Consider the following 16,987-nt stretch of genomic DNA (forward strand, 5'->3'; position numbering starts at 1 on the left):
TAAGTTTAATGAAATCATACAGATCTTGGCCTTTCACTTGTTCAGGTAGGCCAACAATACGCAGGTTATTAAACCTGGACCTGTTTTCAAGGTCTTGGATTTTATTATGGAGCTGGTAAATTTCATTGAGGTCAGACACTTCAGCAAAATTCTCACCCACCCCGTGTTCTGTCATAAAGAGCCTGTGTTATAGCTGTGCAATCTGCCTATTGATGTCAGCAGTTTGCTCTTTAAGCAAAGAACTAATGGTTGCTATAATTGCCTGCACCATGTCCCCATATGTCACTGGGTCTGTGGGTGCTGGGAGTACCTTGTCACTGCTGCTGGATGCTGGTAAAAGAGACTGGGAGATTGGTGGTACAGTGTCTGCAGCAGGCTGGGTGTCCTCTGCAAGGAGCAGTGTCTGAGGAGAGGAGGCTATGGAGACCGCTCTGGCACCAGCGTCCAGTGCCATCTTTGCCTCGTGGTCCCGGCGCTCCTTGTCCCACTGATCACAGCTTTTTGAACCAGCATGGCCACACAGAACTACTCCATGCAGCGCGATACAGGGAGGCCTAAGCCTTGTAAATGGTGTGCGGGCGGCATGCGTAATGGAGCTGTTCCGTTCAGCTGCTGCTCATCAAGCCGCCGAACCGGAAGTACATGCTGCTCCCTTCTATTTGAATCAGTGCCAGTGCGATATTGATCTGCTGCCTCCCCAATTGTCTCAAAACAAACCTCAGCTGACTATGAGTGTGCATTGATATGGCGCAGAGTGCAAAGAGCCTTTACCCATTGAAGCCCTTGGATACAGGTTCAGTGCCAGGTAACAGTGCTACGCCCAGTCAGCCTTATGGATAATACAGCCCTGAAGCAATGGCAATAGAGTGCAAATGCTTGAAATAACATCAGAAGTCTTTGAGGAGATTACTAAATATCAGAGCATACAATAAAAAACAAGTGCACATTTTAGATAAAAGAAACAGAGATACCTGAATAAAGATTGCCTCTATGGAAAATATGGCAATAGAGAAAATGTCCAAAGGGTCCAGTGGAGTAGAACTTTTAAAGCAACAGACGTTTATTTGTCCCAGTGCTGCTTCATAGACTCAGGAGCAACAAGTCAAATGATCTGTGATGGAAACTTAAGGGGGGTACACACGGGGAGATCCGTGTTTAAAATCTAAGCAATCTGACTTGATTGCATAGATTTTAAGCACGGATCTGCCGTGTGTATGTCCCCAGCGATAGCCGTGCATCGCTATCACCGGTGCTAGATTGGCCTGCATGCAGGCTCAATCTAGCGGGTCGCTCACTTCACCATTGTGCGAAGTGAGCGCACCCCGTCCCCTCGCTCAGCACATCGCACTGTGCTGAGCAGGGGGAGAGATGTGTGCTGAGCGGTCTGTGTTAAGATCGCTCAGCACACATCGCTCCCATCAGTACCCCCCTTTACAGAACTTGTACTTAAGAAAGAAGTAATGGGAACCGCACAAGTCCAAATTCAAACAAATGATAGTCTCTGAAAAACTGAATTAATACTGAATTACTTCTGGGTATAGCAAACATGTGTATGTGGATAATCTATCCTAGTACCTATGTTTGCTGCTTTCAGTGGTGCTCCCTAGAGTCAAAAATGATCAACCGAGGAAACCAAAAAGGGAAGTATTTGGAAAGTAGACTCTTTTTTGGGAGCACTCTAATTCAGAGGGTGAAATTGTAACATATTTAATACTGGTAAGAACATTTTTATTAGGTAAATATTAAAATTTAATTTTAGGAGTACTTTGTACAAATACAAATTACTCCTAAAATTCAATTTTAATTATTTATTTTATTTATTTATTAACAGTTTCTTATATAGCGCAGCAAATTCCGTTGCGCTTTACAATTTGAAATAATAATAACAAACTGGGTGATAACAGTCATAGAGGTAGGAAGGCCCTGCTCGCAAGCTTACAATCTATAGGGAAATAGGCATATGTACACAAGGAAAGGTGCTATCTATTGCATAGAATGAGAAGACATGTGAGGATATGTGTGGACTGTACAGAGTGGATGTAATTTGATAGGAAGGTTTATGAAAGTTATGTGGGCGGTTCAGGAATTTGATACGCTTGCCTAAAGAGGTGAGTTTTGATGGAACGCTTGAAGGTTTGGAGACTAGAGGAGAGTCTTATTGTGCGTGGTAGGGCATTCCACAGGGTGGGTGCAGCCCGATGAAAGTTCTGCAGTCGTGAGTGGGAGCGAGTAATGAGTGTGGATGAGAGACGCAGGTCTTGTGAAGCGCGCAGAGGTCGGGTTGGGAGATATTTTGTGATAAGCGAAGTGATGTACATTGGTGTAGTTTGGTTAATGGCCTTGTGTGTGAGTAAAAGTATTTTATATTGAATGCGGTAGAGTACAGGTAACCAATGGAGGGACTGACAGAGTGGATCTGCAGACGATGAACGTCTAGCGAGGAAGATAAGCCTCGCCGCTGCATTCAGAATGGATTGTAGTGGTGAGAGTCTTGTTTTGGGAAGACCAGTTAGGAGACTATTGCAATAATCAATGCGGGAGATAATGAGAGCGTGGATTAGAGTTTTAGCAGTGTCTTGTGTAAGGTATGGTCGTATTTTGGATATGTTTTTTAGATGCATGTAACATGATCTAATTTTAATATTTACCTAATAAAAATGTTCTTACCAGTATTAAATATGTTACAATTTCACCCTCTGAATTAGAGTGCTCCCAAAAAAGAGTCTACTTTCCAAATACTTCCCTTTTTGGTTTCCTCGGTTGAGAACTTGTACTTAATCAGAAAGAGACAATCTTGTAGATATACTGCAACTAGCACCACTGCTGAAGGAATTGGGCACAGTATTGTCATGTATGCCAACTAAAATGGGAACAGTCTAGCAGTGTCAGTGCTGTATTTTCCCAAGTAGGCAGGTGGACTATTGCCATCAAGGTGGGCAGCATTGTGGCATAGTGGTTAGCATTACTTCCTCACAGCACTGAAGTCATGAGTAGAATTTCTGACCAAGACATTATTTGTGTGACCTTTGAATGGTCTTCCCCATGTTTGTGTTGGCTTGCCTGGGGATGACTTATCATAACACCCCTCCAAATACCTCTCCAGTAACTCTCTTTTTAGTACATTTCAGCATCAAGACATCCAACATTGTTGTGCTAAGCAGGAAAGTAGACAGGATTTGTCGTAGTGCTGGAAATAAGGCAATGTTAGTACATTGGACCTACAGTACTTAGACAAAAGAACAGACAGGTTGACTTTGAGCAACAACTAAAGGGGGGTACTCACGGAGCGATAATCTAAGCAATCTGACTAGATTGTTTAGATTTTAAGCATGATCTGTCCGTGTGTACCTCCCACAGTGATAGCGATGCGCGGCTCCACGCGTCGCTATCGCTGGTGCTAGATTGGCCTGCATGCAGGCTCAAGCTAGCAGGTCGCTCATTTCACCCACTGGGTGAAATGAGCGCCCAACCCGCCCCCCCCACACACACACACACACACACATGCTCAGCACACATCTCTCCCCACATCTGCCCATGAATACGGGCCTTAAGAAATAATGGAATGGCCTTATTAAGATATGGAGAAGAAATCAAACAGTAAACAAACCACCAGTATCTTATCATCAATACCATCTTCTGAATAATTAATTGAGCTAAGTGTAGGATTGGCCACCATGGATTAGAGCAAACAGTTGAGATCAGAGATTTAGGTAATTCTGAAATGAATGAAGATGAAGTGTTGGCAAGTTACCTGTGCATACGCAGCAGACTCCGACACAATGCCGGAGACTACTGCACTGTGCAGAGGAGGTGGCCCACCCGGAGTCTGCACACGGGCCCCCTCCTCTGTAGAAACACCCCTGTTTGAGAGCATCACTTGATGCACATGCACTCACTGCTCTTTCAATATTACTGTATAGTGTAGACCAGAATACTGATTTTTGAGCTCTGCATTTGGTAGCCCCAGGATCAGCATGTCCTTGGAGCAGCTGTTGGATATAGCACTTCTCAAAGGGTATGTAGAATAATGAACCACTGTCCATTCAGAATGATGCCATCAGATAGGGTGTGATCATCTATCATGGTGAAGAATGGGTGCAAGTCATGTTGGACAGATATTGGCACAAATTAAAAGCTAGAATGTCCTTTCTGTTGGATAAGAGAAACTGTACCCACATGATATCTAATTCATACACCTGAATCGCATTGTCAGTCACAGGTAAGGTAGCATGTGACAAATAGTTCCTAATTCATATCTAATTTGTTTCTTTCTGTCTTCAACAGCATCCAAGCTAGCACCAGAGGCCAGCTCCACTTGTGAAGAAGTGATCAAAAGTATTAAGTTGGAAACTACAAGCATCTTGTATTTGATCCAGTAGAAGAGGGGGTATATTTACTAAAGTGCATGTTTATAAAAGTGGAGAGTCTACTTATAATTTATCTAGGACCTTATGGAAGACAATAGCTAGAATCTGATTGGTTGCTATGGGCAACATCTACACTTCTCTAAACCCGCACTTTAGTAAATATACCCCTAGGTATACCTGTGTCCTGCCATACTGCTACACAAAGTCAGTGCTCTTGGATGGCTGTAGGGAGGCTCCACATGTTACATAATACGATTAGACCTTGAGAGATGCATCATCATAATTGTTCTGTTTATTATCATTGCACACTTCACAAATCTATAGAGATTGGGTGTAGTCGAGTAAGGCATTCCAGAGAAAATGATTGTTCTTATAAGACAGTGGATGGTGCTGCTGGTGTTACATCACAAAATACATCAGTAAAGTAATTGTGCAAAGGACCTCAGAACCTGTGCTACTACTGTACTTCATGCAGGTGCAGGGGAAGGATGCACACACACAGCGGGACCAGCCAGGGGGGTTGTGCTGACAAGATGGCAAGGGCCCCCCTGTGTTATGTGACTTTGGGGCTCTCATTCTGCACTAATATAAAACTTTTCAAAGCTTTTTCTGAACTTTCACTATGGCTCCTGTAAGTTAATTACAGCCATAAGACCTTAACACCAAGATGGCTGCCTCACCTTTTGCATGCTCCTGATCGCCATAAAACAGCTGAAATTCACCACAATTGACCTATAAATCATCATAAATATCCAAGGACTTACATTTAACTTGTACTACTCTAAGCGGACATCTCATCAAAACCAACGGATTGCATTCCTGCGCTGAGATACACACTAGATTGAAACCTTTGCATCTCTCCACTGAGAAGTCCTTCAGTTTGGAATCTACTGTGCTCTGCATTGGACATCCCAGACAAGGTACTGTGGACTACAACCTATCTTTGGCTCCATCCAGCCCCTCACTTAGACATCATTCACCTCTGTTCTCTGAGCAACAAATAACTGACTTCTTGCATTAATCAACTAATATCAGAATATTCAGGTTCTGAATCATTGAAGGGTCACTGTTCATTTCAGATTGCAGGAGCCATTCCCCAGGACAAAGGATATCACTACCCCCTCAAGAAATCTACTTCAAAGGCCTCTCACACTGAGATCTTTCACACCTACACAACAGGAATTGGATTCTATCACCTTTCCAGAAGCCTGCTTTTGTCCTAAATCAGCTACAGAAAAAGCAAAGTTATTTTATTTACAGCATCACTTGTTTCAAATATACCCATTGTATTAAGGAGCAGCAATAGGTTACAGCAACAATGATCAGAGCGATTACAATCAAAGATGGCGCAGCAGATGGCTACCTCGGAGCTACGCAGCTCAGCCAAAATACCCGTTTCCCCTTGTTTTCGGGCCCATCGGCGGGTGGATCAGCGGCCCTTGCAGCCCTTGCTGCCCTGTGTGTCAGGGATGCAGACGTCGTGGACGCCGAAGTGGTTGACCGAGCACCCATGCCCCCCCACAGCCTGGATGGCAACTGGCGGGTGGATCGCCGGCCCCGGAAAGAGAATGATGGAGGCCCTCATGTTGGCCCTAGTAGAAGTACCTGGAGAGGCTGTCGCGCAGGCGCCCTAGTGAGGTGGTGGCGGCGAGGGCAGCGGTCTGCACTTACCGCGATCCTGCTTTCGAATGTGCACTCACTGGCAAACAAGTTCAACGAATTGTCCCTCCTTCTGGGCAGTGCAGAGTCAGATATTACAGGGTCGTCCATCCTCTGCTTTACGGAGACATGGCTGGACAACCATATTGCGGACAACCCGATGTCTCTGCCGGGCTTCAGTCTCTTCAGGGCTGATCGCTCCAAGGTTCTCTCAGGAAAAACGAAGGGTGGTGGCATCTGCTTCTACATCAACAATGGATGGTGCACTAATGTCACAATCCTAGGCAAATCATGTAGCCCTCACCTGGAGATGTTAAGTATCAACTGTAACCCCTTCTATTCCCCTGGGAATTTTCCTCAATTGTCCTTGTGGGAGTATACATCCCCCCCTCACCTGCGCGAACGAAGCCCTGCACCACCTGGCCGTATGCATATCTGACATAGAACAAAAACACCCAGACTCTCTGCTTATAGTGCTAGGCGACTTCAACAGAACTAACCTGAGCAAGGAGCTACCTAAGTACAAACAACAAGTCACGTTTCCCACTAGGGAAGGGTGCACTCTTGATCACTGCTACACTACCCTCAAGTCTGCCTTTCCGGTTTATCCCGCGTGCTGCACTCGGCCTATCTGACCACTGCCTCGTCCACCTATACACAGAAGCTGAGAGCGGTTAAGCCTGTTGTCAAGACTGTTAAGAAATGGACCAATGAGGCTAAGATGAAGGTCCAGGCCTGCTTTGACTGCACGGAATGGGGGTCTTCGAAGCCTCGGCAACCGACCTGAATGACCTGACAGACACCGTCACATCCTATATCAGCTACATCAGCTACTGTGAGGACATGTGTGTACCTACTAAGACTTACCGCATTTACAACAACAACAAGCCCTGGTTCAACGCCCAGCTCAGGCAACTTCGTCGGGCCAAAGAGGAGGCCTATAGCAGCGGTGACAGAGCACTATACAACCGTACTAGGAACTCTGTGACTAAAGGAATCAGGCTAGCAAAAAAGCGTTTCTCGGACAAGCTGACAAATGATCTCTCCACCAATGACCCCATATCTGTATGGAAATGAATGCAATCCATAACCAACTATAGGAAAACATTGAAGTCCACCACCATGCACCAAGACCTAGCAGACAAACTGAACCACTTTTATTTCAGGTTCGCAAAAGAAGTCCCCTGCAACCCAAACAATCACCTCTACGATGCCCCGAACACCGACGGCCAACCCCAGGCACTGCAAGTCGCCCAAAAAGAGGTGGAGGCATTATTCAAAAAGGCCAAACCCAGGAAAGCTCCGGGTCCTAATGGAGTGTCACCATCTGCCCTAAAAGCATGTGCGGGTCAGCTCGCCCCCATATTCACCAAGATCTTCAACAAATCACTGGAGCTACAGAAAGTCCCTTCCTGCCTCAAAAGGTCTACTATCGTCCCGGTCCCCAAGAAACCCTCTATCACGAACCTGAATGACTACAGACTGATAGCACTGACGTCTGTGGTCAGAAAAACGTTCGAGCGTCTGGTTTTGAATAACCTGAAAACTGTGACCAGCCCCCAACTGGACCCCCTGCAGTTCGCCTATTGATCGAATCGGTATGTCGAGGATGCAGTCAACTTGGGCTCGCACTACATTCTAAAGCACCTAGACATTCCCGGTACCTATGCGAGGGTCCTGTTTGTCGATTTCAGCTCGGCCTTCAATACAATCATCCCCAGCATCCTCCACTGCAAATTACTTCGCTTAGGGGTCCCAGAAGCTACCTGTACCTGGATAGTAGACTTCCTGACAGATAGGACACAGGTTGTGAAAGCGGGGGAATTCACCTCTCAAGCACGGTCCATTAGCACAGGGGCCCCTCAGGGCTGTGTCCTCTCACCCCTGCTCTTCTCCCTGTACACAAATGACTGCACCTCAGAGGCGCAATCAGTAAAGATCATCAAATTTGTCGATGACACCACCATCATCGGCCTCATCAAGGACGGGGACGAATCGGCCTAAAGACGGGAAGTAGACCGGTTGGCCCAGTGGTGCATCCACAACAACCTTGAGCTCAACTCCCTCAAAACTGTCGAGATGATAGTGGACGTCAGGAAGAAGTCATCTAGTGCACCTCCGCTAACAATTGCTGACTGTGTGGTATCGCTAGTGGACTCCTTCAAGTTTCTAGGGACCACAATCTCCCGGGACCTTAAATGGGGGTCAAACGCTGATGCCACTGTTGGGAAAGCGCAGCAGAGGTTGTTCTTCCTCAGGCAACTAAGGAATTCAACATCCCACAGAAGCTTCTGCTCCTCTTCTACTCCGCGATTGTGGAGTCGGTACCGTGCTCCTCGATACTGGTATGGTACAGCTCCGCCAGCGCGAGGGACAGATGCAGGCTCCAAAAGGTGGTCAGAACCGCAGAGAAGATTATCGGGGCTGACCTTCCCTCAGTCCAGGACCTGTACCGATTAAAAAGCGGGTAATGAAGATAGTAAAAGACCAGCTACACCCCGGCCACAGCATGTTTAACTTGCTTCCTTCAGGCAGGCGTTACAGGGCCATCCCCGCCAGGTCCACCAGAAGCCTCAAAAGTTTCTTTCCCCAAGCGGTCCACCTGCTGAACTCCTGAACATTGACTGACTAGACGTACATGTAACTAACTTGTGTCCCTACGGTATACCTATCTGTATGACTTGACTTGCCCCCCCCACCTGCTTATCTGTTACCTACTTGGCCGTTGTATAGCAAATCAAAGACAAATTCCTAGTATACGCAAGTATACCTGGCCAATAAAATCTTTCACATTGACAGAGTGTGAGGGCATATTTGCAGAGGCTGCAGACTATTGTGCCTGCCTGAATCAGTCTCATTGATTGAGCCTAGTAGTGCGGCTGAGACTACAGTGTATGTCTCCTGCCTGTCACACTGAGCAGAAAGGGGGAGGTGTTTACCTATGCTGTTGTTCTGCACTACAGATCTCTTCAGCCAATAGCTAGAGTTGAAGCTTATGGTCACTCCCCCAAATCCTCCCTCAAACTTCTCCATTGGAAGTGAGCAGCAACCTCCTTCTGTCACAGACTACTGGGATAGTGCTGAGTGCCTGGCCAAATGCTGCCCCCCGCTCAATCCAATTGCCACTCCCTCTGCTCGGTACACTGCAATGGGGTTCCCTCTGCTGACCTCACTGCCGCTACGATCCTCTGCTATGGCAGTGCAACCCAGGCTGCCACACTTTCGTCACTCTCTCTGTGCCTAGCCACCTGCTCTATATATAATAACAAAACTGATGCTATAATTTATGTTTAATTATATTAGGTACATTTTAACCCCAATCCCCTTCTATGTATTCTCCTCTGCGTCCAAACACCGCTGCATTCTTATTTTCCTTTGGTCAAAGTCATGCTGCAGCTCACTATCTGTCAGCTGTTGCAACAGCTCCGCTATTTTCTTCTTTACCTCAGTAACTGATGCAAAATGGGTTCCCTTAAGTACAGATTTGACTTTAGGGAAAAAAAAAAGAAGTCACATGGAGCTAGGTCTGGCGAGTATGGACTGTGTTTTAGCACTGCAATCTGTTTCTCAGCCAAAAACTGCTTCATAGAGAAAGCAATTTTCCACAACTCTGGCCTAATCTTCTGATTCTTTCCTGAAAAGTTTGTAGAACATTTTTGTAGTGATGATGTTGATTCACTGTTGCGCCCAGTCTGCCAAAATAACACCCTTGATATCCAAGAAAACAATTAACATTGTTTTGAATTTGGATTTGCTTCGACAATCTTTCTTCATTCTTGTTGATGATGGTGTTCTTCAGTGCATGTCAGGGTGTTTTATTTCAGGATCATACTGGAAGATCCATGTTTCATCATAAGTAATAACTTTATCTAGAAAATGTGAATCCACTTGAATTTGTTCCAAATTAGTTTTCGATTTTCTTTCTGCTCGGCAGCGTGATGCCTTGGAACGATCTTAACACAAGCTTTTGACATCAGCCTAACAGTTCCTTTGTTGATGTTTATCATTTCTGCTATCATAAAGATGCTGAGTCGATGGTCATATCAAACAATTTTCTCATTCTTTCCACATTTTCATTTCTTTTTTGATGTGCAAGTTCTTCCGGGACATTCATCATCTTCCACACATGTGGACAACAGTCACTAAATCTTTTGTGGCACTTAAACACATGTGCACGTAACATACAATCTTGCCCATAAGCCTTGGTTAGCATAAGGAAAGATTCGGTTTCGTTCAATTTAACTAAAAAATATAAGTTATTACGTTACTCTTTTACTAAGAATTTTTACAAGGCACAGAAAAAACCTTCTTTGAACGCTGTGTGAGACAGCATACTATCTGTGAAACTAGTAAAACCATTTGTGGATAGACCAAGGTCAAGGCCAGTGGTCCCCCACTTTCTTTAACTCACACAGCATGGTTTATATTTTACAAGTACAGTCTTGTTATTTAATGGACACACCATATATATATATATATATATATTTTATTTATTTATTTATATATATATATATATATATAGCAAATACCACTGACTCATCACAAAATCTCCTGAACCATAAGCGCTAGGAACTTGAAATTTGGACAGTAGCTTGCTTTTGTGACACAGGCACCCAGTAAGAAGGGATTTTTCAAAATTCCACCCACAAAGGGGTTAAAATGGGTGAGATAATTCCCAATTCACAAGGGAGAGTTGAGACAGCCCACCCAGCCGGGGCTATAAAGAATGCATGGAGCCGGCGATACCAAGTCGCAGAGGGGGAGGACACGATGCTCAGTTCCTGAACTTTCTTGCAGTGGCAGTCGCAGAGCACTCCATTATTCAAATAATAAAGATTTGGTTTTGAGACTGCACACTGTGGTGCAAGGAATAGTGTGGGGAGTGCTGCTGGTATTATGCAAGTATGTCCACCTTGCTGTACGATTAAACAACATGTTTGATATGTTTGAAATTGCATACACAGTAAAGAAAGCACGCTTCGAAGCAGCATTAACATTTTGTATTTATTGTAACATTAAATAGACACACATAACAAAAGGGGTTGAGCACTGTATATTCTAGAGTCATTATTCAAATAAGGGAGACACATCAACTGCCACCCCGAAACACTGTCAAACATCGCTGGGTGTGGCTCCTAATGAGTAATGGTCTGCTCTAAAACTGGCACTGGCAAGGAAGTGCAGCCTTATGGTTCAGGAGATTGTATGATGAGTCAGTAGTATTTGCCTTTTGTATATATATATATATATATATATTTCAGATATAAGTACTTCACCAACCTATTTCCACTCGGGAGTGGATAGTGTCTCAATTATCACAGGTTAACTTGTCACTTGAACTAAACATTGCCGAACCTCTCAGATAGCGAAAGGAGGAAAAGAGACATAGATATTTTGACTCTTAAATGCTTGATAGTCAGCAAATGCTTATCTGCTGTGTAAAGGGTACCAACATCTCTCCCAGTGACCTTAGGTGTTGTGAGAAAATCTTTACCTTTTTACATGAAAGGAGAAGTTATAAGGAGAGCAAGATGCTAAACAAGGAGACCTAGAGCCCTTTGGAATAGAGTCAGCCTATCCCTGCAAACCTTACATATTTAACATACAGCTGACGGAGCTTGGCTTGTCGTCCCAGCATTTACAGGACTGAGCAGGGCAGCATCAGAGGCGGGATGGGGTAGAGAAAGAGGCGGATTATTCTCCTCAGCGCCAGCCTTTTGACAGCATCAATCCGGGAAAGGCCCGCCTGGAAGTGCAGCCTGACAAAGGTTGGCAGCAGCGGGTAGAGCATGTCCTGTTGTCAGTGTAATTAGTTCTTTCACCAGAAAACGGTGAGTTGACACCCCCGGATGGCCTCTTCCTGTCAATCTTATTGCGTTTGCCGCTGCAAATGCATTCTTCGTTCTTCCCGTCGCTGCCCGTAAGGGCCGCAATGCATAGGCGGTGGCCGTCGCGCCTGCGCATTGTGGCCCTTACGCATGCGCAGTTCAGAGCCGATCGCACGGCTGCGAAAAAGGCGTGCGATCGGATCTGAATGACCCCCAATGACCTATGTCTAGAATCCAACCAAAGTACTGTATATCCTCCAAGGGGAAGGGGTACCACCCAGGGTTTAGGAGAGGTAGGGGAAGACCAATCAGAAAGTTGCGCCAGCAGGTAGTGAGTTGGTAAAACTCCAATTTGGGTGCAGCAAGTCCTCCCCTAGCTTTGGACTGAAACATGCAGTCAGGAGAGAGTTGATCTCATTTCCCTTTCCATATAAAGGATGAAGAAACAACGTAGAACTGATTTAGCAGAGAGCAAGGTAAAATGTATGGAATGGCTCCACAAAGATACAACAGTTTGTGATGTATTTTTATTTAAGGTTTAAGACGTGTACTGAACCAATACCTTGATGTATATAAATGACTGGGGTTGTTCTATGTTTGTAATAAAATATTACACATTTGTATGTGTTATAAGGCTCGACTTAGAGTATAGAAGAAGCTATTTTCATATTCAGCACACATTTGGAAGTCTGTAGTTCTTTATGACCAGTTTGACATCTGGTATTCATTTAAAAAAAGCTTTTATCTAAAAACCCTCAGCTGTTTCTTTAGTATATTGAAAAGAATGGTCTTCTGCTTATGGAACCACACCACAATTTACTACTCTGACTTATCATCAGAGATCTTATATTGGACCAGTTCTATATTTATTACACATACAGTACATGTCATTGGTATCCCAAGAAACATGAAGAATGTATCGGCACACTGAAGTGTCACCCATACATTTACACCACATGTAGCAGGGATTGTAGAGAGAGACAATGCTCTTGCAGCTATTTGTAAGTATTTTAAGATTCCTCTAGATTTCTGAAAAACACACAGCTTTGTTTTTACTTTTGATGACCGTACATGACAGACTGTGATCGGGAATAGCTTCTTTGTATGTTCAGTAAGAATTTCTGACAGACAAAATTTCATTTACAAGCCCAAAATGAATTACAAATGCCCTTTTGTGGCATTACACTCAGAGGATTACTGCTGTTAGGCCACTCCTAGGGAGTGATTTGAATTGGTAAGCGAACACGATGGTTTACGGACAAATCCGATGTTTAGGGAACTGTGCATGTGTAGAACGAGTCTTGCATGAACGCCCGCAGTCTCCCGTTACCTGCAGCATGATTGTCACGCTGTGGTGTTTGGATTAGAGGCCCTGACCATTTTGGTGGCCCAGGAAAGATTTTAGCTGGTACCACTTAAATTGCAGCCAGTCCTATCACCAAGCATTGTATTCATACACTCACACAGAAGCTGCTAAAGTACTTTGTCTTTTATATTTTTTTATATGTAAGGAAACTAGTACTATGGACCTGATTCAGCATCAGTTGAAGTTTTACTAAATTAGCAAAACTGCAACTGCTTGCAATCGCATGCTGGGGGCCGCCCAGCAAAGGGCAAAGCCGCCCAGTACAGGGCAAGGCCGCCCACCATGCTAATGGGGGCCAGTGATGCAATCACAATTCAATTGTGATCTCATCGCTGAATAAGGGAAGCCCCCCTGCCTTCGCAGCCTGGTGGAGCCAGGGGAGGCAATTTTCTCCATCGCAACACCCATATGTGATGTTACACGGGTACCCCGAATCTGCCCTCATTTCCGACGCCGCCCCCCCGCAATGCAGCATCACCACCCCCACAATGATGTGTCGCCCCTGACCACCCCGCAAACACCTCTGTCTGTCAATCAGCAAGCGTAAAGCGGGCCCTGCGCGTGCGCACTGCAGCATGGGAGATGCAATTGCACCTCAGTAGCGTTGGCTAGTGAATAAGGCCCTAAATGCGCAAAACTATAGCATAATTGAAAGATCAATTAAGTAAACAACATAAGTAAGGGTATTGCGCAAGATACAAACCAAAATGAAAATATCAAAACTAGTGTGGTTCTTGAATGCATTACTTAATATTGATTACATTTAGCCTTAATTGTCTTAATAACTTCTAGGGTTATATTTTATTAGATTTTATTTGCCTTTTTTTTTTCTATTCACATGTACATTTTGGGTTCAGTGTGTTTGACCGCCGGATGGGATGCCGGCGGTCACAATACCACCGCCAGGATCCCGATGTTTGAAATCCAGGCAGGGGTGAGGTCAGTATGTTACTCCCTCTCCCCTACCCCCTAACCCTCCCCTCAGAGCCGGCCATAGGTATAGGCAAACTAGGCAATTGCCTAGGGCATTTGATATGCCTAGGGGCATCAGCAGATTCTGCTGATTAAAATGATATGTGGCATGCCTATATTCTGTGTGTGGCATTTCATATGCAGATACAGCCACAGTCTCACACAGTATATAGGCATGCTGCATATCATTTTAATCAACAGAAGCTGCTTGTGCATCCTAGCCACATAGCAATGCAAATAAGATGCATTTTCATTAAAAAAATGTGCCCGACGTTCACATTGAGGCAAGATTTATGAGGACACATCTGTGTCCAAGCAGAGGCAGAGGTCACAGTGTTAGTGGCAGTGTGAGTGCTGTGTACATGTGAGTGGGTTGGTTGTGCAGTAGTGTCCGGAATATGTGTAAGGAGCATTATGTGTGTCATGTACAAATGCATTAATAATGTGCAACATATGTGTAAGGGGCACTATGTGTGTCATTATGTGTATAAGGGCATTAATAATGTGTGGCATATGTGTACCAGGGTACTACTGTATGTGTATAGGGGCACTAATAACGTGCAGCAAATGTGTAGGGGGCACTATGTGTCATTATGTGTATAAGGGCATTAATAATGTGCAGCGTATGTGTAAGGGACATTATGTGTAAAAGGGCATTAATAAAGGTTGTCATAATGTGTAAGGCGCATTACTGTATGTTTATAAGGACATTAATAATGTGTCTCATGTGTTAGGGGCATTACTGTGTGGCATTATGTGTTTAAAGTGCTCTACTATGTGGCGTTGCATATAGAAAGGGCACTACTGTGTCGTCTAATGTGAATAAAGAGCAATAGGGTGTGGTGAAATGTGAATAAGGAGCAATTCAGTGTGATGTAATGTGAATAAGGGGCTCTACTGTGAGGAGTAACGTTTATAAGGTAAAGTGATTCTACTGTGGGATGTAATATGAATTATGGACACTATCGCACGATCAAATGTGAATAAAGTGCAGTACTGTGTGGCGTAATTGGAATTGGGGTTTCTATTGTGTGGCCATGCCCCTTGCCAGCAAAAACACACTCCTTTTTGGGCTGTGCGCCAAATGTGCGAACTGTTCCTATTTAAAATATAGGGGGGTACAAACACCAAAATAAGGACTGCTATGGATGAGGGGTGATGGTGCTGGGAAAGAAGTGCAAGGTTAGAGGCGGAACCAGCGGTGGTGCTAGGGGGCACCAGCCGAAATCTTGCCTAGGGCATCATATTGGTTAGGGCCGGCTCTGCCTCCCCTCCCGCAGCCTAACCCTAACTTTCCCCCTTAGTGCCTAACCCTAACCAGTGGTGTCACAATGGGGGGGTGGCCCACGCCCGGTTGTCACCCGGTGAAGGGTGACACCAAGGTGCTGACTCTTCAGTGACAGGAGCAGGGTGCTGCACTGTGACATTACATGCAGCACCCAGCTCCTTTCTCTGTGTAGGAGCCAGCACCGCACACACACTGGTGCCCAGTTGCAGCCCGCATCTCCGGGACCCCCGCAGATGAAATGGGGGTTTGGAAAGCGAGGCCATGCCCAGAGCAGGATTAAGGCTATGGGGGGCCCGGGGCACATCAAACAGCGGGGCCCCTAAGAGTGAGGCAGGCAAATATATATTTTTATATATATATACATATACACAAAGAACTGAATCCGGCACTCCCCTGATGTCGGCTTTACACTGAAGGTGCTCTGGTGCCTTCCTGACAGCTTGGTGCAGTCTGTCTGTCTGGATTAAATTGCACCGTTGTTCACCTCAATATCAGTCTCGTGAGTGCCACCTTTCCAGACCCATATATATATATATATATATACATATATATATATATATATATATATATATAAAATCGAAAATAGAAACGGGGGCGCTCAGATATCACGGTGCACTACCAATGATAAATAATAAAATATGAAATCAAGTGTATAGAGTACGTGACACTTCCTCTAGAGTAAGAGTGGCTGCAACCTTAAGCAATAAATATGGGCTTGGAAAACACATAAACAAGATTTTCAGAAAGTGAAGATAAGGGCGCCTACTAGTGTCTAGTAAAATTATAGAGCTGGTGTGATTGAGAACAGGATACTACTTATCTGGCATAAACAGAATTTTGCTTCAGTCATAGGACCAGTACAGGTACATGAAAAAAGAAGAACAAAATAACATTGGCCCTCATTCCGAGTCGTTCGCTCGTTCTTTTTTTTCGCATCGCAGTGAAAATCAGCTTAGAGCGCATGTGCAATGTTCGCACTGCGACTGCGCTAAGTAATTCTGCTATGAAGAAAGGATTTTTACTCACGGCTTTTTGTTCGCACTGGCGAACGTAGTGTGATTGACAGGAAATGGGTGTTACTGGGCGGAAACACGGCGTTTTATGGGCGTGTGGCTGAAAACGCTACCGTTTCCGGAAAAAACGCAGGAGTGGCCGGAGAAACGGGGGAGTGTCTGGGCGAACGCTGGGAGTGTTTGTGACGTCAAACCAGTAACGACAAGCACTGAACTGATCGCACAGGCAGAGTAAGTCTGGAGCTACTCTAAAACTGCTAAGTTTTTTTTGTTCGCAATATTGCGGAAACTTCGTTCGCACTTTTAAGATGCCAAGATACACTCCCAGTAGGCGTAGACTAAGCGTGTGTAACTCTGCTAAATTCGCCTTGCGACCGATCAACTCGGAATGAGGGCCATAGCGCGTACTGTTTTTACGCAATTACAATCTACAGATCATATAAACCAATTGTGTGTTAAAAAACTTCCTGGGTAAAGGTAAATCCCAAAATTTA

Source organism: Pseudophryne corroboree, chromosome 2 (genome assembly GCF_028390025.1).
Source record: "Pseudophryne corroboree isolate aPseCor3 chromosome 2, aPseCor3.hap2, whole genome shotgun sequence".
NCBI lineage: Eukaryota > Metazoa > Chordata > Amphibia > Anura > Myobatrachidae > Pseudophryne > Pseudophryne corroboree.